The sequence below is a fragment of the Falco peregrinus genome, chromosome 7, assembly GCF_023634155.1.
Source record: "Falco peregrinus isolate bFalPer1 chromosome 7, bFalPer1.pri, whole genome shotgun sequence".
Classification (NCBI taxonomy): domain Eukaryota; kingdom Metazoa; phylum Chordata; class Aves; order Falconiformes; family Falconidae; genus Falco; species Falco peregrinus.
Genome location: NC_073727.1, coordinates 56,891,925 through 56,905,834, shown reverse-complemented (window position 1 = coordinate 56,905,834; position 13,910 = coordinate 56,891,925). Strand labels below are relative to the sequence as shown.

Genomic DNA, 13,910 nt, shown 5'->3' with positions numbered 1-13,910 from the left:
AGATCAGCAAATATTTACATAACTGGCTCTTTGCTTTTATACCTTCCCATAGACTAACTGCAAACAAACCCAAACTAGTTTCCCCAAACAGCTGTCATCTCCAGTAAACAGAGGCCCAATCCAGTATTTGATGTTTGAATAGGTGACAGTAATTGATGCATGTTACTATTATATTAAAGAAAGCTTCTTTCAGTTTCTGCCACAGGAATATATGGTGATGAATTACACAGCAAGATCTACTCTACCTTAAAGTAAAAAAAATAATTATCATTTCTTACTCATATCACCCACTGAAAAGGTTCAGCTGAAACCTACTTGAAGGCAAACAAAAGAAAAAACACCAAACAGAACTACTGCATGGATGTCTTTGCAAGTTCTGTGTGCTTTAACTATGGGAGCAGAGCATCACTCAGTTCTCCAGAAATTTTGAAAGGATTAAAGGAGGCTTTGTCAGTTAAAGCTAATCAAGTTTTGATGAATTCAGGCAAATATTTACATTCACCTTTGTAAATTTTTTTAGATTACCTGGTTACCTGCATGCAGTGATGGAAAATAAAACTATGCCGCCAAATAAAGGCATGTTCATCAGTTCATGTATTTATCACATATGGAAACCTTATTAGGCTATCATGCTGAAACTGGCTGACTGACCAAACTCCCATATGTTTCCTTCAGTAAAAAAGCTACTTCATCAAGTGACTACTTATGAATTAGAATGTCATCAAGATGAACAACAACATAGACAAGCATCTGCCAAAATAACCATTCTACCATTTGCAACAACAAGTGCAGTTACCAAATGCAGGACAGGAAGCCTGCCCTTGTTGGAACAGTATCACACACGAGCATCACTTAGAACAGAGATCAGTCCACAAAGCTGTCTATGTCAACTTCAAGGGCTATTTCAGCTCTACAGAGTATTTCTAATCTTTTAAGAACCACATTTCAGGCTTCTGAAGCAACAGCTATGGCTTAGACTTGAAAAACTTGTTGAACTATTACAGGAATGACTATGCATTCTTTATCCAATACATGACTAGGTATAATGGGAAAGGCTGTCCAATTTAACTGTATCCAATCTAATTACATTGTAATTCAATTCACACCAGGAAAAAACCCCAAAGATTAAGTCTAATAAATAACCTAAAATATCAGACCTTAGTGTCTCTACCTAGTATATACAATGAAAAAATTGTAATTAGAAAGTACACAAAAAATCCCAAGATTATAGGCTAGCAATTCCCAAAAGGAACTCTCAAAGACTTCACACGCAGCCAGTGCAGGAAAACTTTTTGGTAGGCTTCATTTTGAAATTAACAGACAAAAGTACAGCCACCTTTAATGCTATTTCAGCTGATGATCCTTCTTGAGTTCAAAAGCCACTATTTCATATATAACTTATATAGCAGTAATCCATCAGCACATGGAATTAGGATAAATTCAAACAAAATGAGACTATGGTCAAAGAAGATACAACAACCAAAAACCCATTACAATGAAACTGGATATTGCTGCATACCACCATGACCTTTAAAACATCAAAAATATCTAGTTAAGGATAACATTAGGCCTTTCAAATGTTTTTGCTTAGTGAAAAAGGGCCATTCATTTTTGTGTACAAGTATCCAAATTCTATTTCCTAGTCAGTTTGTGACATTTTAGGTGTGTAAACTGACACCTACGATCTACAAACTTTGCAGGACCATGAGGTGGAAGGCATTACCTTCACTGTCACCACAAAATTCTCAGTGTTACACAATTTGAAAGGAACTGATCCAAATGAAACTGTAGATAATGACACCTGACTACATTTTAAAAGTACACTTGTAGAAGCAACATTTCCTTACTTCCCCCAGTTTTAATCTGAAATTTTGAAAGGTTAAGTTAAACAACAGGCAATGCAGAAGAGATATGTTTTATTTTGAATTAACAAGTACCACCATGAAAAAAATGAGTAGAATACAAACAGAAAATGCTACTGAAGGGAAGGAAGAAGCGTTGCTTAATACTTTAAACTACAGCACAAGTCTCTGGATGAAACTTCCCTCTGTCCCCCCTTCCCCCCCAACTTCCCCTCCCCCCCCCAAATAAAAAAGTTCATTTAATGCCAAAGGAGACATCTTTACTACTTCATTATTCACCATGTTGTCATCTTTAACTTAGAGTGGCTGGAACATAAGTAATTGAGGCATATTTTGTTGAACAATAAAAATTAATTTTGTTCAACTATAATAAGGTATATTTTTAAATGCATTATTCCTGCTTTTATTGCTACACTATTCAAAGTGGATCCAGTTACATCAGCAACTAAACAGTAACCTTGTCATCCCTTTTCTGAGGTGTTTACAAGCCAAAAAGCAAAAGTTACAAGTCCTTATCCAAGAAAGTAGATTTTATACAAAATTTCTGATCATAAACTTTAAAATCAGTTGTAAAGTTTCATTTTGAATTGATTTCACTGGACATCTCCAAACGGAAATCCCACTGACAACTCTTCACTCTCAAACAGCATTTGCAACATAAGGTCATAAAGCAAGCAACAATAAAAAAGAAGCTCAGCAATATGTTTTGGACTGGAATGGCAGGCTTTTCAGGTTCACACAGACTCTTGCAGTAGCTTTGGTCCAGTTTTTAACTTCACTTCTAATTTCTAGTATGCACACTGCTGCAGTACCTAAAACAAGACCGCACACTAGAGAAAAGGTTTTCTGAAAAACTGCCCACCTGAGACAATCCCAAAAGGTTTCCTAGGATTAACTCTACATAATACCTGAGGGATTTTTGTTTATTTATTTTTAGGATTTTAATGTGTAACTTTATGCCCTTTAGTTACAGAAATCGATTGAATAGAAAACCAGAGAGAAGACAGATAAATTCCTAGTATATTACTCGGACCTGTTTTAAGATTAAATCAGCAGTACCCAAAAATACCCTCTGGATCTCCTTTCCTCTTCAGAAATGAAGCTTTGAAGAACAGCATCTCCATTATAGGCATCTATCTTTGGCATGAATTGCCTGTTTCCCCTAGAAATCTCTTAAAACAACCTATCTATTTCAAAACACATTTAATGGACAGAGGTCTTTAGAGATTAGACTCCTTCCAGCTTAGGCAGCTGGCAGAGAGGGCACAGTTTGCACCGCAGCTTTAAGAAAGCTGAGAGGACATAACCACAAACCTGACTGGTGGGAGTTTCATAGTAGTCATCACAGAGGAAAATAATTGAGCGAAAGAAAGATGTAACTATGTAGGAAATGAGGACTAACTGCATCCCAATGCAGTATTTTCTTTCTTCTCTCCAGCCCCTGCCCATAAACTCTCTAAACATACATGGAAAAACACTATAAGAAAAGACAGCTTCTGTCAACAGTACTTAATCTAGTAACAAAACTTCTGCTAGGATACATAAATCTGCTTTGACTTAAAGGGTAGGGCTTTAGCACTAGATTAACACACCCTTAATGTAGGTGTCTGCCCGAAAGCAAATTGCAAAATGCAAAGATCTGCATGACAGTATATGGACTGATCGGTGAAGAACCATGGGAACAGCCACTAGGTTTCTACCTCAGGATGAGACAAACCATCCCCCAGCTAGCAAAGCCTACAATGAGAACTTAGATGTACACTTGCACTTACAAACCGAAATGTGTATTTAGGTGTCTTACTACCGATCCGCACTCCACCTACCTGTCATTGTTTCAGATAAGAATATTTGGAAATTGTTAGCCACAAACAGCAGATTACTTCTGCCATATGACTAGATCTCTTCATATCCATCTTTGATTCAACTGACGCCAAAGTAAAATGCTGACAGTAAACCCGTTTCCTTTACACACATTGTGCTTAATTATTTACACAACTGTCCTGACAGCATATTAATGGCTCCATCCTACACTATTACTTGGGCTTGACATTTTATTTGAAAGATAACTTGGGAATAACAAAATCTGTGATCTGCATCCAAAACAGTGTTTAATGAAAGACAAACTCAGTCTAGCACCACATAATGTAACCAGAGTAAGTTGACTGATACCTAGCCTACAAAATACCCAGTCACAGGACAGGACAAACAGGTTGGTGTACCTGATCTGAAAAAATGATGCTGAAGCAAGAGATGCAATGGTAATCAAAGGAAAAAGGTAAGCTGCATGAAACAGTGAGAAAGGATCACTGAAGCAGATTTAACATATGATATTCCACAAAGCCGTAAGAAATACATCCCACGGTGCCCATGCAGGGTTACTGTGAGGTCACTCTCTGTCCTTTTTGGTATGTCACAGTAACTGAGGGGAAGCGCCTGAAAACCACAAAAAGGCAACCATCGTGAACCGTGTTCAAGATGAAGTGTGCAAGGCCAGTCAGCCTCATCTCAGTTCTCAGAAGTCTACACCACAGAAAATCCCCTGCGAAGTTGTACCCAAGCACATGAAAGCAACCTGGAGCACACCTTGCATGGATCTAGTGAGGGCACATCATGCTCGAATAACCTCACTGCCTTCTCCGATTAGATGAATGGCTCAGTGGATGAGGTGAGAACACTAACTGCTGTTTAGCTTCACTTCTCCAGCAAGGCTTTTTACAGCATCTCCCATAGTATTCTTATTCTTAAACTGGCGAGATGTGGACTAAGGGGACTATAAGGTGCTCTTAGGGGGGAAAAAAGGAAGATGTTTGGGTTTTTTCTTTTTCCATTCACACACAAAAACCAGAACACAAAAACCCCCGCTAACTTACCAGCAATGTCCTTCAAGGATCAGTATTGGGCCAGTACTGTTCAATGTCTTCATTAAAAACCTGGACAATGGGACAGTACGCACTCTCAGATGGTTCGTGCATAATACCAGTTTCAGAGGGGAGTAAGACATCAACTGAAACACTGGTGGGCTGGGCTGCTATCCAAATGGACCTTGACAAGCTGGAAAAACAGGAACCACATGAAATCCAAGGGCAAGTGAGAAGTCCTGCACCTAGAGTTCAGTAACCCAATGCAGCAACACATTGGTTACTGTGTTGTAACAACCTTGAGAACTTAAGGCTGGGGACTTGAAGGCTAGGAAGCTGGCCTTGCAAAAAAGACACTACTGGATAGCAAGTTGGAAATGAGTCAGTAGCATGCCCTTGCAACCATGAACGCCAAGTGTATACAAGCCTACGTTAGCAGGAGTAGCCAGCAAGTTTCGGGACACCATTATCTGCCTGTGCTTGGCACTGGAGAGACTCCATCTGGAGGGCACTGTCCGGTTTTGGACTCCTCAGCACAAGCAAGACATCAACATATTGAAGAGAATCCATTTGATTATATGAACACTGAATCACGTGATTTATGTCCAAAGGACTAGGACCAAGAGTCAACAGTTGCAACAAAGGAAATTCCAGTGACAAGTAAGTTTCCCCACACATACAAAGAGGATTATTAAGTAATGAAATAAGTTGCTCAGAGAGGCCATAGAATCTCCAACCTTGGTGATACTCAGTGCTTGAGTGGACAATGCATTCAGCAACCCCACCTGCTTTGTCCTGTTTGAGAAAGGGGCTGGACTACAGCTTAGGGATGACCTACAGAAGTTGGATGTATGCAAATTCATAAGACTAGAATAGATAAACTAGAAAGTGCCAAAAGGATTTGTTGATGCAATTGCAAGGCTGCTGCTTAATAAAGACTCATTAAACCAGGGGAGCTCTTGATGGCTAGGCCAGGGCAGGTGGGTGGAGACAGGGGGGGGGGGGGGAAGTACCTAAAACCACTGCCATTTTCAATCAAGAAAGGTAAGGAGGAGCTCCCAAGGCACTATAAGCTGATTTGTCTCAGCTGAGTCCTCAGGAAAAAAAAAAAAAAATAAAAAAAATTCACAGCAGCATATCTTCTAATCAAATAAAGGAAAAGATGTTAATCCAGAACAGGAAACCAGCTTCCCAATGGCAAATTATGCTCAAGCAATGTGATTGCCTTCAATGATGAAACACCTGGCTACAAGATGGAAGGAAGAGACATAGATGCAATACACATTGCCTTTTTAAGACATCTGGCACTGTCTCCCATTGCATTCTCCTTTCCAGGCTAAGGAAACACAGGGTGAATAAACTGACCCACATAGTTTGAAAAGTAACTGAACAAGCTTAAGAGATAGTCAACTACTAGCTGTCATCTGAATGTCAAACAAGTCAAGTAATCTTGGGTCAGCACTGGAGCCTATAATGCTCAACATTTTCATCAGAAACTTGGATGAGACAAAAAATGCAAATAATGCTAAATTGTCTGGCATGGTGGATACAGCCAGAGCAGAGCTTCAATTCAGAGGGTTGTTTCCTTAAGAACCTTAAGGACTAGGCCAACAAATCCCTTATGATGCTCAGCAGTGGAGAGCACAGAAGTCTGCACCTGGAGCAGAAACCATGCTTCAGAAGCAGCTCAGAAGTAACTGGCTGAGTAACAGCCCTGCTGAAAAAGACAGGTTTATCACGATGGATGCCAAACCGAAAGACAACAATGCACTCTCCACACAGTAAGGCAAATACGCGTCAGACCGAAATAAATTCAAGAAGTGCTGCCAAAAGATTGAGGGAAGTTACTCTTCTATTCAGCAGTAGTGAGAACATACATACCTGCAATACTGGACCCAGTTTTGTTCACCCCACAAGGTCAAGAAGGACACAAGGAAACTTGGGAGGGTCAAGTAGATGACTACCCAGAGGGTGAGCAGCCTAGGGCACATGACCTCTAAGGAAAAGCTTCATGAACTGTGCTTTGCCAAGAAGAGGACAAGCTGTAATTAAATAGCACCTTGAGCTATTTGAAAGAGATCTGCAAAGACAGCACAACCAAACTTTTCTTTGCAACGGCAGATCGTAAAACAAGAGGCAAAAGCCACAAGTTGTGCCTGGACAGTCCTGACATTTAAAAAAAAAAAAAAAATTGCTAGGAAGGCAATGGAAGATTGCCAGGAAGGCAGTGGAACCTCTTTTGTTGAAGGGTTTTAAGACTCTGCTGGACAAAATAATTTTGGTCTGAACAGAAGGATGGACTAAATTTTCTCCAGTTTTCTATAAATCAACAGTTTACAATTGTTGTGGCCCTAAAACACTGGAAAAAGATAAAGCATGAGGTGCAACTAGGGTCTCGGACAATTTTTCTGGTACCTCACCAAATGCAGAGGGCTTCATAAATACAGTGGATGACAATGACCAAGTACATAGGTCAGAGAAAAAGAATCTAAAATAGGTCAGCCCCCAAAAAACATATGATACTGAAGGAGATTTATTCCATGGATTAGCTGTACCAGCTTAAAAAAATGGCTCACCAATCAGGTTAGCGTTAATGTGATTGAATTCAATACCAATACTCAAAATTGCAATATTCAATGCAAAAGAATAACTGGAAAAACAGAAAGCAAGATTCCTTTAGCTGCCTGCTATGCTAAGGTTCTAACAATTTTTGCAACATTATCCCCAGAAGATAATTATCCAGATCTGACGTATGCTCTTTGATTTGTAGACTGGAACTAGCATGCTCATAGCTAAGAACAAGAAGCAGGAGGGACAGACTGACCAATCTGATAGAAAACCTGCAAAGATGAACAAGGGGAGGAAGAGGGGAACACAGGGTGCTTGGATCTCATCAAGGATTCCTCTGGACAAACTACAAACAAACAGAGCATGCCAGATTTTCTACAGCAAACACAGGTCAAAGACTTCGCAAGCTTTTGTGCCATCAGTCACAAATCTTGACCAATTGTGTATAAGAAAAGCAGCAGCAGCCAGAAGTACATAAAACTGGAACATTTCTTCACTGTACTTTACAGTACAGGTCTCTGTCAAAGTCATATGATGGCAAAGACCTGCTATAGTCCCTTCCACACTAGTTCTGAATTAGTAAATAAAAACTGTTAGGTTTTTAAAAATGAGCAAAGCTAAAAAGTTAACACTATGGACACAAACAAAGCAATCTATTCATATGAAATAACACAATAAAATCCAAACATGTATACCTAAGGCAGTTCAGAGCAGCAAGATGTTTTTGTCTAAAACAACTGAAGTAACTAGAAAGCCTTATTTTCACCTAATGACTTAGCAACCTGATACTTTCAATTTGTTTTGCTCCTCTGTCATTCCCCCCATGCCCCTCCCTCAAGCAGTAAGAGAGCTTAAAGAATTGCACCAATGACTGTGCAAAAATATCTGTGAAATGTGTGGAAATGGGGTACAGCTTACTCATGCTTAGAGCTGCAATGATAAAAACCTAAAATGCAGAATGGAAACTTGAATTAGTTTTCCTTTCCAAACCTTTTACAGACACCACACAGGGGACTGTGTATAGACCCAAGTAGGAAGAAATCTAGTTTTAAGAACTGGATATACAGCATCATCACAAAATTTGGATTTTGTTACTACTTGTTACCTTGTAGCAATCACCAGGAAAGCACATACTGTCCTGGTGGAAGGAAAGCAGGGAAAATAACTTCTGGGTATCAATTTTGTACTGGACAAGTGGTCCCTTATCAGTGCCAAGCATTATAAAACCATCTACTGAGACAGCTTTTCAGCAAAGCAGCATAGGACTCAATAAAAAAAAAAGTGTTATCTTGGAAAGGTCCAGATTTTGTGGATTCAAAACAGGAACAGATGTTCCAACAAGGTGTTTTGCTGTGGTATGACAACATTAAAGAGTTTTGGGGGTAAGGAATCAAGAAATCCGAAAACGCTTTCGGTTCCCACAATGATACATGTCTGTATTGGTCTGGTACAAAATTATTCAACAGAGAGAGTCACCAAAACCCTAAGGAAATGGATTAGGAAGGCCCACCATAACTTTTAACCAATCTCTACATCTCTCGGAGTTTTGGCTTTAAAAACTTCAGCATGTACTAATGACTAAAAAAATAAATATGGAGCTCTACTTAATTACCATAATAAAACTACTGCAGCACTCTCTTGGTCTTTATTTCCACACTACTGTCAAGAGGATGAAACAGCAAATGAAAGACTTCCAAGGGAACTGGTCACAATGGCAACCTCTATGAAAGCAGTCCCAAGCTTGAAAGCACCAGCTGTCGGTCTGCTGCACTCAACATAGTCAGCAAGAAGATCCAACGTTTCATTGCAGTTCTGGCAACAAGACACAAAGTTTTATGTCTGGTCAATTTTTTCTTCTTTGGCAATCACAGACCCAGTTTTTGTTTGTGCTGATGCTCTTTTAGCAAAGCTCAAACACCCAGTTATGCTTGCCCAGTGCTCAAATAGCAGAGTCCATGTCCCTTGTTACTAGGTAGATCAAAAGGTCCTCCATTTGTCATTGCAACTTTAACGCTCCGTTAAAAACATGTAGCCCTGGAGTCAGAGCAAGCATAAGCAAATCCCAAGAAGCTACCCCAGTATGGCTGAGGGTTCCCCAAGGCTTCATGTAACACCAGCAAGTATAAATATACTCAAAAGAAAAAAAAAACATGACATTCTAAAAGTGGAATATGTTTTATCAAACACGTTTCAGCATACAGTGGATGAGGTCCTACATATCATGTCCTATCAATCTATTTAACCACATCCAGATGGTAATTTTCACTTTTTCAAAAGAGCTAAAGCATCACAAACTGTTGGTGAACTGTTCAGAGCTACCAACATGAAAATGAGACCAAAAGAGTGCAAGTTGGTTTTGTTTTGATTTTTCTTGAAGTAACTTCGTAAGTATTATCAAGGTCGGGAATCCCACAAATTACAAGAAAGCGGTAGCCATACTCCTAGCAACTCCCACATTTTCCAGTTAATATGCAAGCCTGAGATAAAGCTAATAATGTTGATGACCTGAAAAGAAACAAATAAGAAATCTGTTGCTTAAAGAAACAAGCACACTGAAGGAAGTAATGATGGCTTCATTTGCATGAAAACAAATAGCATGGTTTAATTTGGTGTAATATGGTGTATTTTCTAGAACAGAAAATAGAATTTTGGGAAACAGATTATTCCCAATGGAAGAAAAATTTGTTCATTTGCACACACTTTCAAGCAATACTGGACAAATGAATTAGCTTTGAAAGACAGCTTTCCCTCCAAATATTGAAGTATTGGACCCAGAGGAAAATCTTGGGAAGTTTAAAACTGAAATCTCACAGATGAATAAACAGAAGGTGGTGGGCATAAATAACAGGTGCGTATAATAAACATACTTTAAATACATATTCTGAGATTAGACTGAAAAGTTAGCAAAACCTCAGTCAAGTAACGACAGAATATCTATGTTAGAGAATACAGAAAGCTGTGGCTGAAATACAATGAAATACAATCGTAAAGAAGGTTTCCAGGGAGAAAACGATGCCAGGTGTCTTCTGACCAGCAAATTTCACAGAAAAAACGGACTCATGTCAAAAGGATCTTGTAAATAAACTTTCTTACCTGCCTGCAGGAAAACCAAGCAAAAAGCAAGAATTCTACACTAGAAAATCAAAGGAAAATAAATCCCCATTTGGAATGGATAGCATGAGAAAATTGTCACAAATACAGTATAATCTACAAAGTATGCAATTTCTTTAATTGTTATTTCAGTGTGGATGATGCTGAACACCAGTATTTTGGGAGCCACTGGGCAAAACTGAGATGTTAACACCATGATCACAGACTGGGTTAAAACCAAAGTTAGAGGTGGGAATGTTATACTTCATGAACAAGAACCCATCACACTTTTTTGGATACAGAGGAAAGAAAGATTAGCGGCCTTCAAACTTAAGCATGTGTTGCAGCACAATCAAACTAGTAGGCTGCAACAAGGCTTTACTGTTGGTCAGATTCTACTGTCTGTGCTGTATCTCCTTCCTCCAGAGGTCAGACAACACTATTCCTCCTCCGTCTGACCCCCTCTCCCACAATCCTTGGGCTATTTAACCACTTAGTGGGAATAAGCTACAGCTGCACATCATCCATGTCAACCCACTGCCTCTGAGGCAAGGCCACAGCTGCATGCCATCAATGCCAATCAACTCACTGCCTTCATTCCCCTACAAGCATGTATCACCACCCAGAACAGAACATCTTAAAAATTGAACAGGTATGTGAATTGCATGGGCAAAGAGACGACAATGACCTTTAACAGGATACTGCTTCAATAGGAGAAATAGCAGAATACACTGCAAAAAAAGTGAAAGAACAGATAATCAAGGACACATGCACAAGAAGAAACTAAAAATGGTATTGAGGGAGAGAAAACATGCAGATGCAAATAGGTTTACTTATGATCTAAGGGTCTGGAAAAAATGCTTGCTCATGAAACACAGATGATGTTTCTTTGCCCTTTGATTCCTGCTATCTTTAGGGAAAACAAGAACTTTGCACCTTTCCAAAGGAAAAAAAGTCAAAGAACTATTTGGCTCTGAAACCATATGTTCTATACTCTTATTTTTTCTCCTACATCACAAAACTACAAGCCTCGCATTTCCATTGGGCAACCATTTAAGTCATACAGGTAATCTGTACAGCATTCCATGAAACACAAAAATGCAAGAATTTGAAGTAGCAGTAACCTACATATGCATTTAAACCACAGCACATGAAAGTTAAGCATTTCAAGAAACTTCAATCTTTCAGCAGCAGTAATAACAAGCAAAAGCAGTAAAAAGCAATTGATATTTCATCTTATGTTAAATAACTCTTTTTCTACTCCTATGAGAATAAGATGGTGCTCTCAATGGAAAGCAATATTCTTTCTTTATTCTTGTTAAGTAAGGCAAAGCTCAAAGAGCATAATGAATACCAGCAAGAAACAGATATCAAAGCAAAAATACCCCACGAACATACACCAATCCAATTAGCATCATGCTGTCCTTGATCAGGCTTCCTCCATCCTTCGCTGTGCTGTTCAAAATGAATCTCCCTACGTAACTACCCCTTTTGATATGTTTATTCCACATTTCCACATTAGTTGTTCTCCCTTAGCATAACATACACACTGAATTCAAAACTTTTTCTTTCCATCCCGTTTTATTATTTCAATTTGCATGTGTTCGTACATCAACTGTTAATCTCACTTTCAACTTAGCTCTCTAGCTACTGCTGGTTTTCTTGCTTTATAACAAGGACATAAAAGAATTAGTCAAAATTCTGTCTACTTACAGTAGACCAACTTACTAGTCATAACATCCTCTAGTAATCTTTCAACCAGTGTTTGAGGTTTGTGTCTGAGGTAGCATCACAGAATAGTGAGGATTGGAAGGGACCTCTGGAGAACACCTAGTCTAACCCTCTGCTAAAACAGGTTCACCTACAGTAGCTTGTGCAGTCACACCCAGGCAGGTTTTGAGTACCTCCAGAGGAGACTCCACAGCCTCTCTGGGCAGCCTGTCCCAGAGCTCTGTCACCCTACCAAGGTAAAGAAGTTCCTCCTCACATTCAGGTGGAGCTGCCTGTGCTGCAATCTGTGCCCGTTGCCCCTTGTCCTGCTGCTGGGCACCACTGAAAAGAGCCTGACCCCGTCCTCTTGACACCCACCCTTAAGATATTGGTAGACATTGATAAGGTCCCCTCTCAGTCTTCTCCAGGCTAAAGATGCCCAGCTCTCTCAGCCTTTCCTCATCAGGGAGATGCCCCAGTCCCCTAATGATCTTTGTCCCTGTCTCCCTTGAACTGGGAGCCCAGCACTGGACACAGCACTCCAGATGCAGCCTCAGCATGGCAGAGCAGAGGGGGAGGATCACCTCCCTGGACCTGCTGGCCACACTCCTCCTCATGCCCCCCAGGACCCCATGGGCTTGCTGGCCCCCAGAGCACACCGCTGGCTGATGGGCAACTTGCTGTGCACAAGGGCTCCCAGGTCCTTCTCCGCAGAGCTGCCTCCCAGCAGGTCAGCCCCAGCCTGTGCTGGTGCGTGGGGCTGTTCTTCCCCAGCTGCAGGACCCTGCACTTGCCTTTGTTGAACTTCATTAGGTTCCTCTCCACTCAGTTCTCTACCACATCCTCCTTATATTTACTGCAGGTTTTACTATATTCTGATATTCATTTACTAATGTACACAGGCTAGGAAGGCAGTGTAAGCAGGGACATGAAAACATATACACTGTATGCAGCTCAGTGCGAAGGACAAGTGAAATCGAACAGAAGAATCAATGAACAGGAGATGTATACAGGAGACTACACAGAACGATACCAGAGAGTATTAGATCCCTTTCTGAGTCACTACAGTAACAGAATTGTCTGTACTATTAATATGAGGTCTGGAGTACAAGTCTTTCCCAGTAAGAAGCAATGGTGGTATTCATCATTCTACTGATCAGGTGGATGGGACAGAGGGTTCAACAGGCATGCTGGACAAGGCAGTGCAGCAGCCAAAATGTTTCTCCCAGAACCAGTGCTGCAGGAAGGCCTGCACACGCCAGTGCTCTAACATACAGGCTACAGGTCTAGTAGCAAAAGGATCCAAGTCAATTCATCACGTTGGCAACACTGATAGCTTCTTCCTCAAAACAAGAGTAATCTGTGAGGCATCACTATTTTGCACAGGGATCCAGCTCCTCCCATCAAAATAATGCTGCCAAACCCTGACAACACATGACTACATACAAATACATAGATAAACAAAGCCTGTCTTCATCACTGGTGCAAAAAATAATTCAGTTATCATCTGATACTTATTTTCATTTAGTGCAATAATTTTTTGAGAAGTAAAATTTGGGGAGTTGGATTTCCACAAAAAGTTTGTATCATTAAAGGTGTTTTTTTATTTAAAAAATAACAATAATAATTTGAGTAAAGGATCTGTCTAAACAAAGGACAACAGGAACAGGACCTCAACAGAAGCAGGAGGTGAGACAGAAAAAGGAAAAAAACCAGAAAAACAGCATGGTTACTGGCAGCAGCAGGAAGAAGCAAGGACACTGAGGAAAGAAATGAGGATGCAGATGAAAGAAATCCTGCCAAACCTGGAGTTGTAGCATCT

The 13,910-nt window shown here is 40.1% G+C and overlaps 1 protein-coding gene across 4 annotated transcripts in view; it reads right to left on the bottom strand.

The window, feature by feature from the left end:
• LDAH (lipid droplet associated hydrolase) overlaps positions 1 to 13,910 on the bottom strand; it is a 124,434-nt gene that overhangs the window by 107,752 nt on the left and 2,772 nt on the right. Inside the window, exon 2 of one of the 4 annotated variants that reach the window (XM_055810189.1) lies at positions 4,733 to 4,913. The exons of the other annotated variants lie outside the window; for them this stretch is intronic. The gene's annotated coding sequence lies outside the window, so the exon portion shown is untranslated. The remainder of the gene's footprint in view (positions 1 to 4,732; positions 4,914 to 13,910) is intronic. 4 annotated transcript variants of the gene reach the window in all.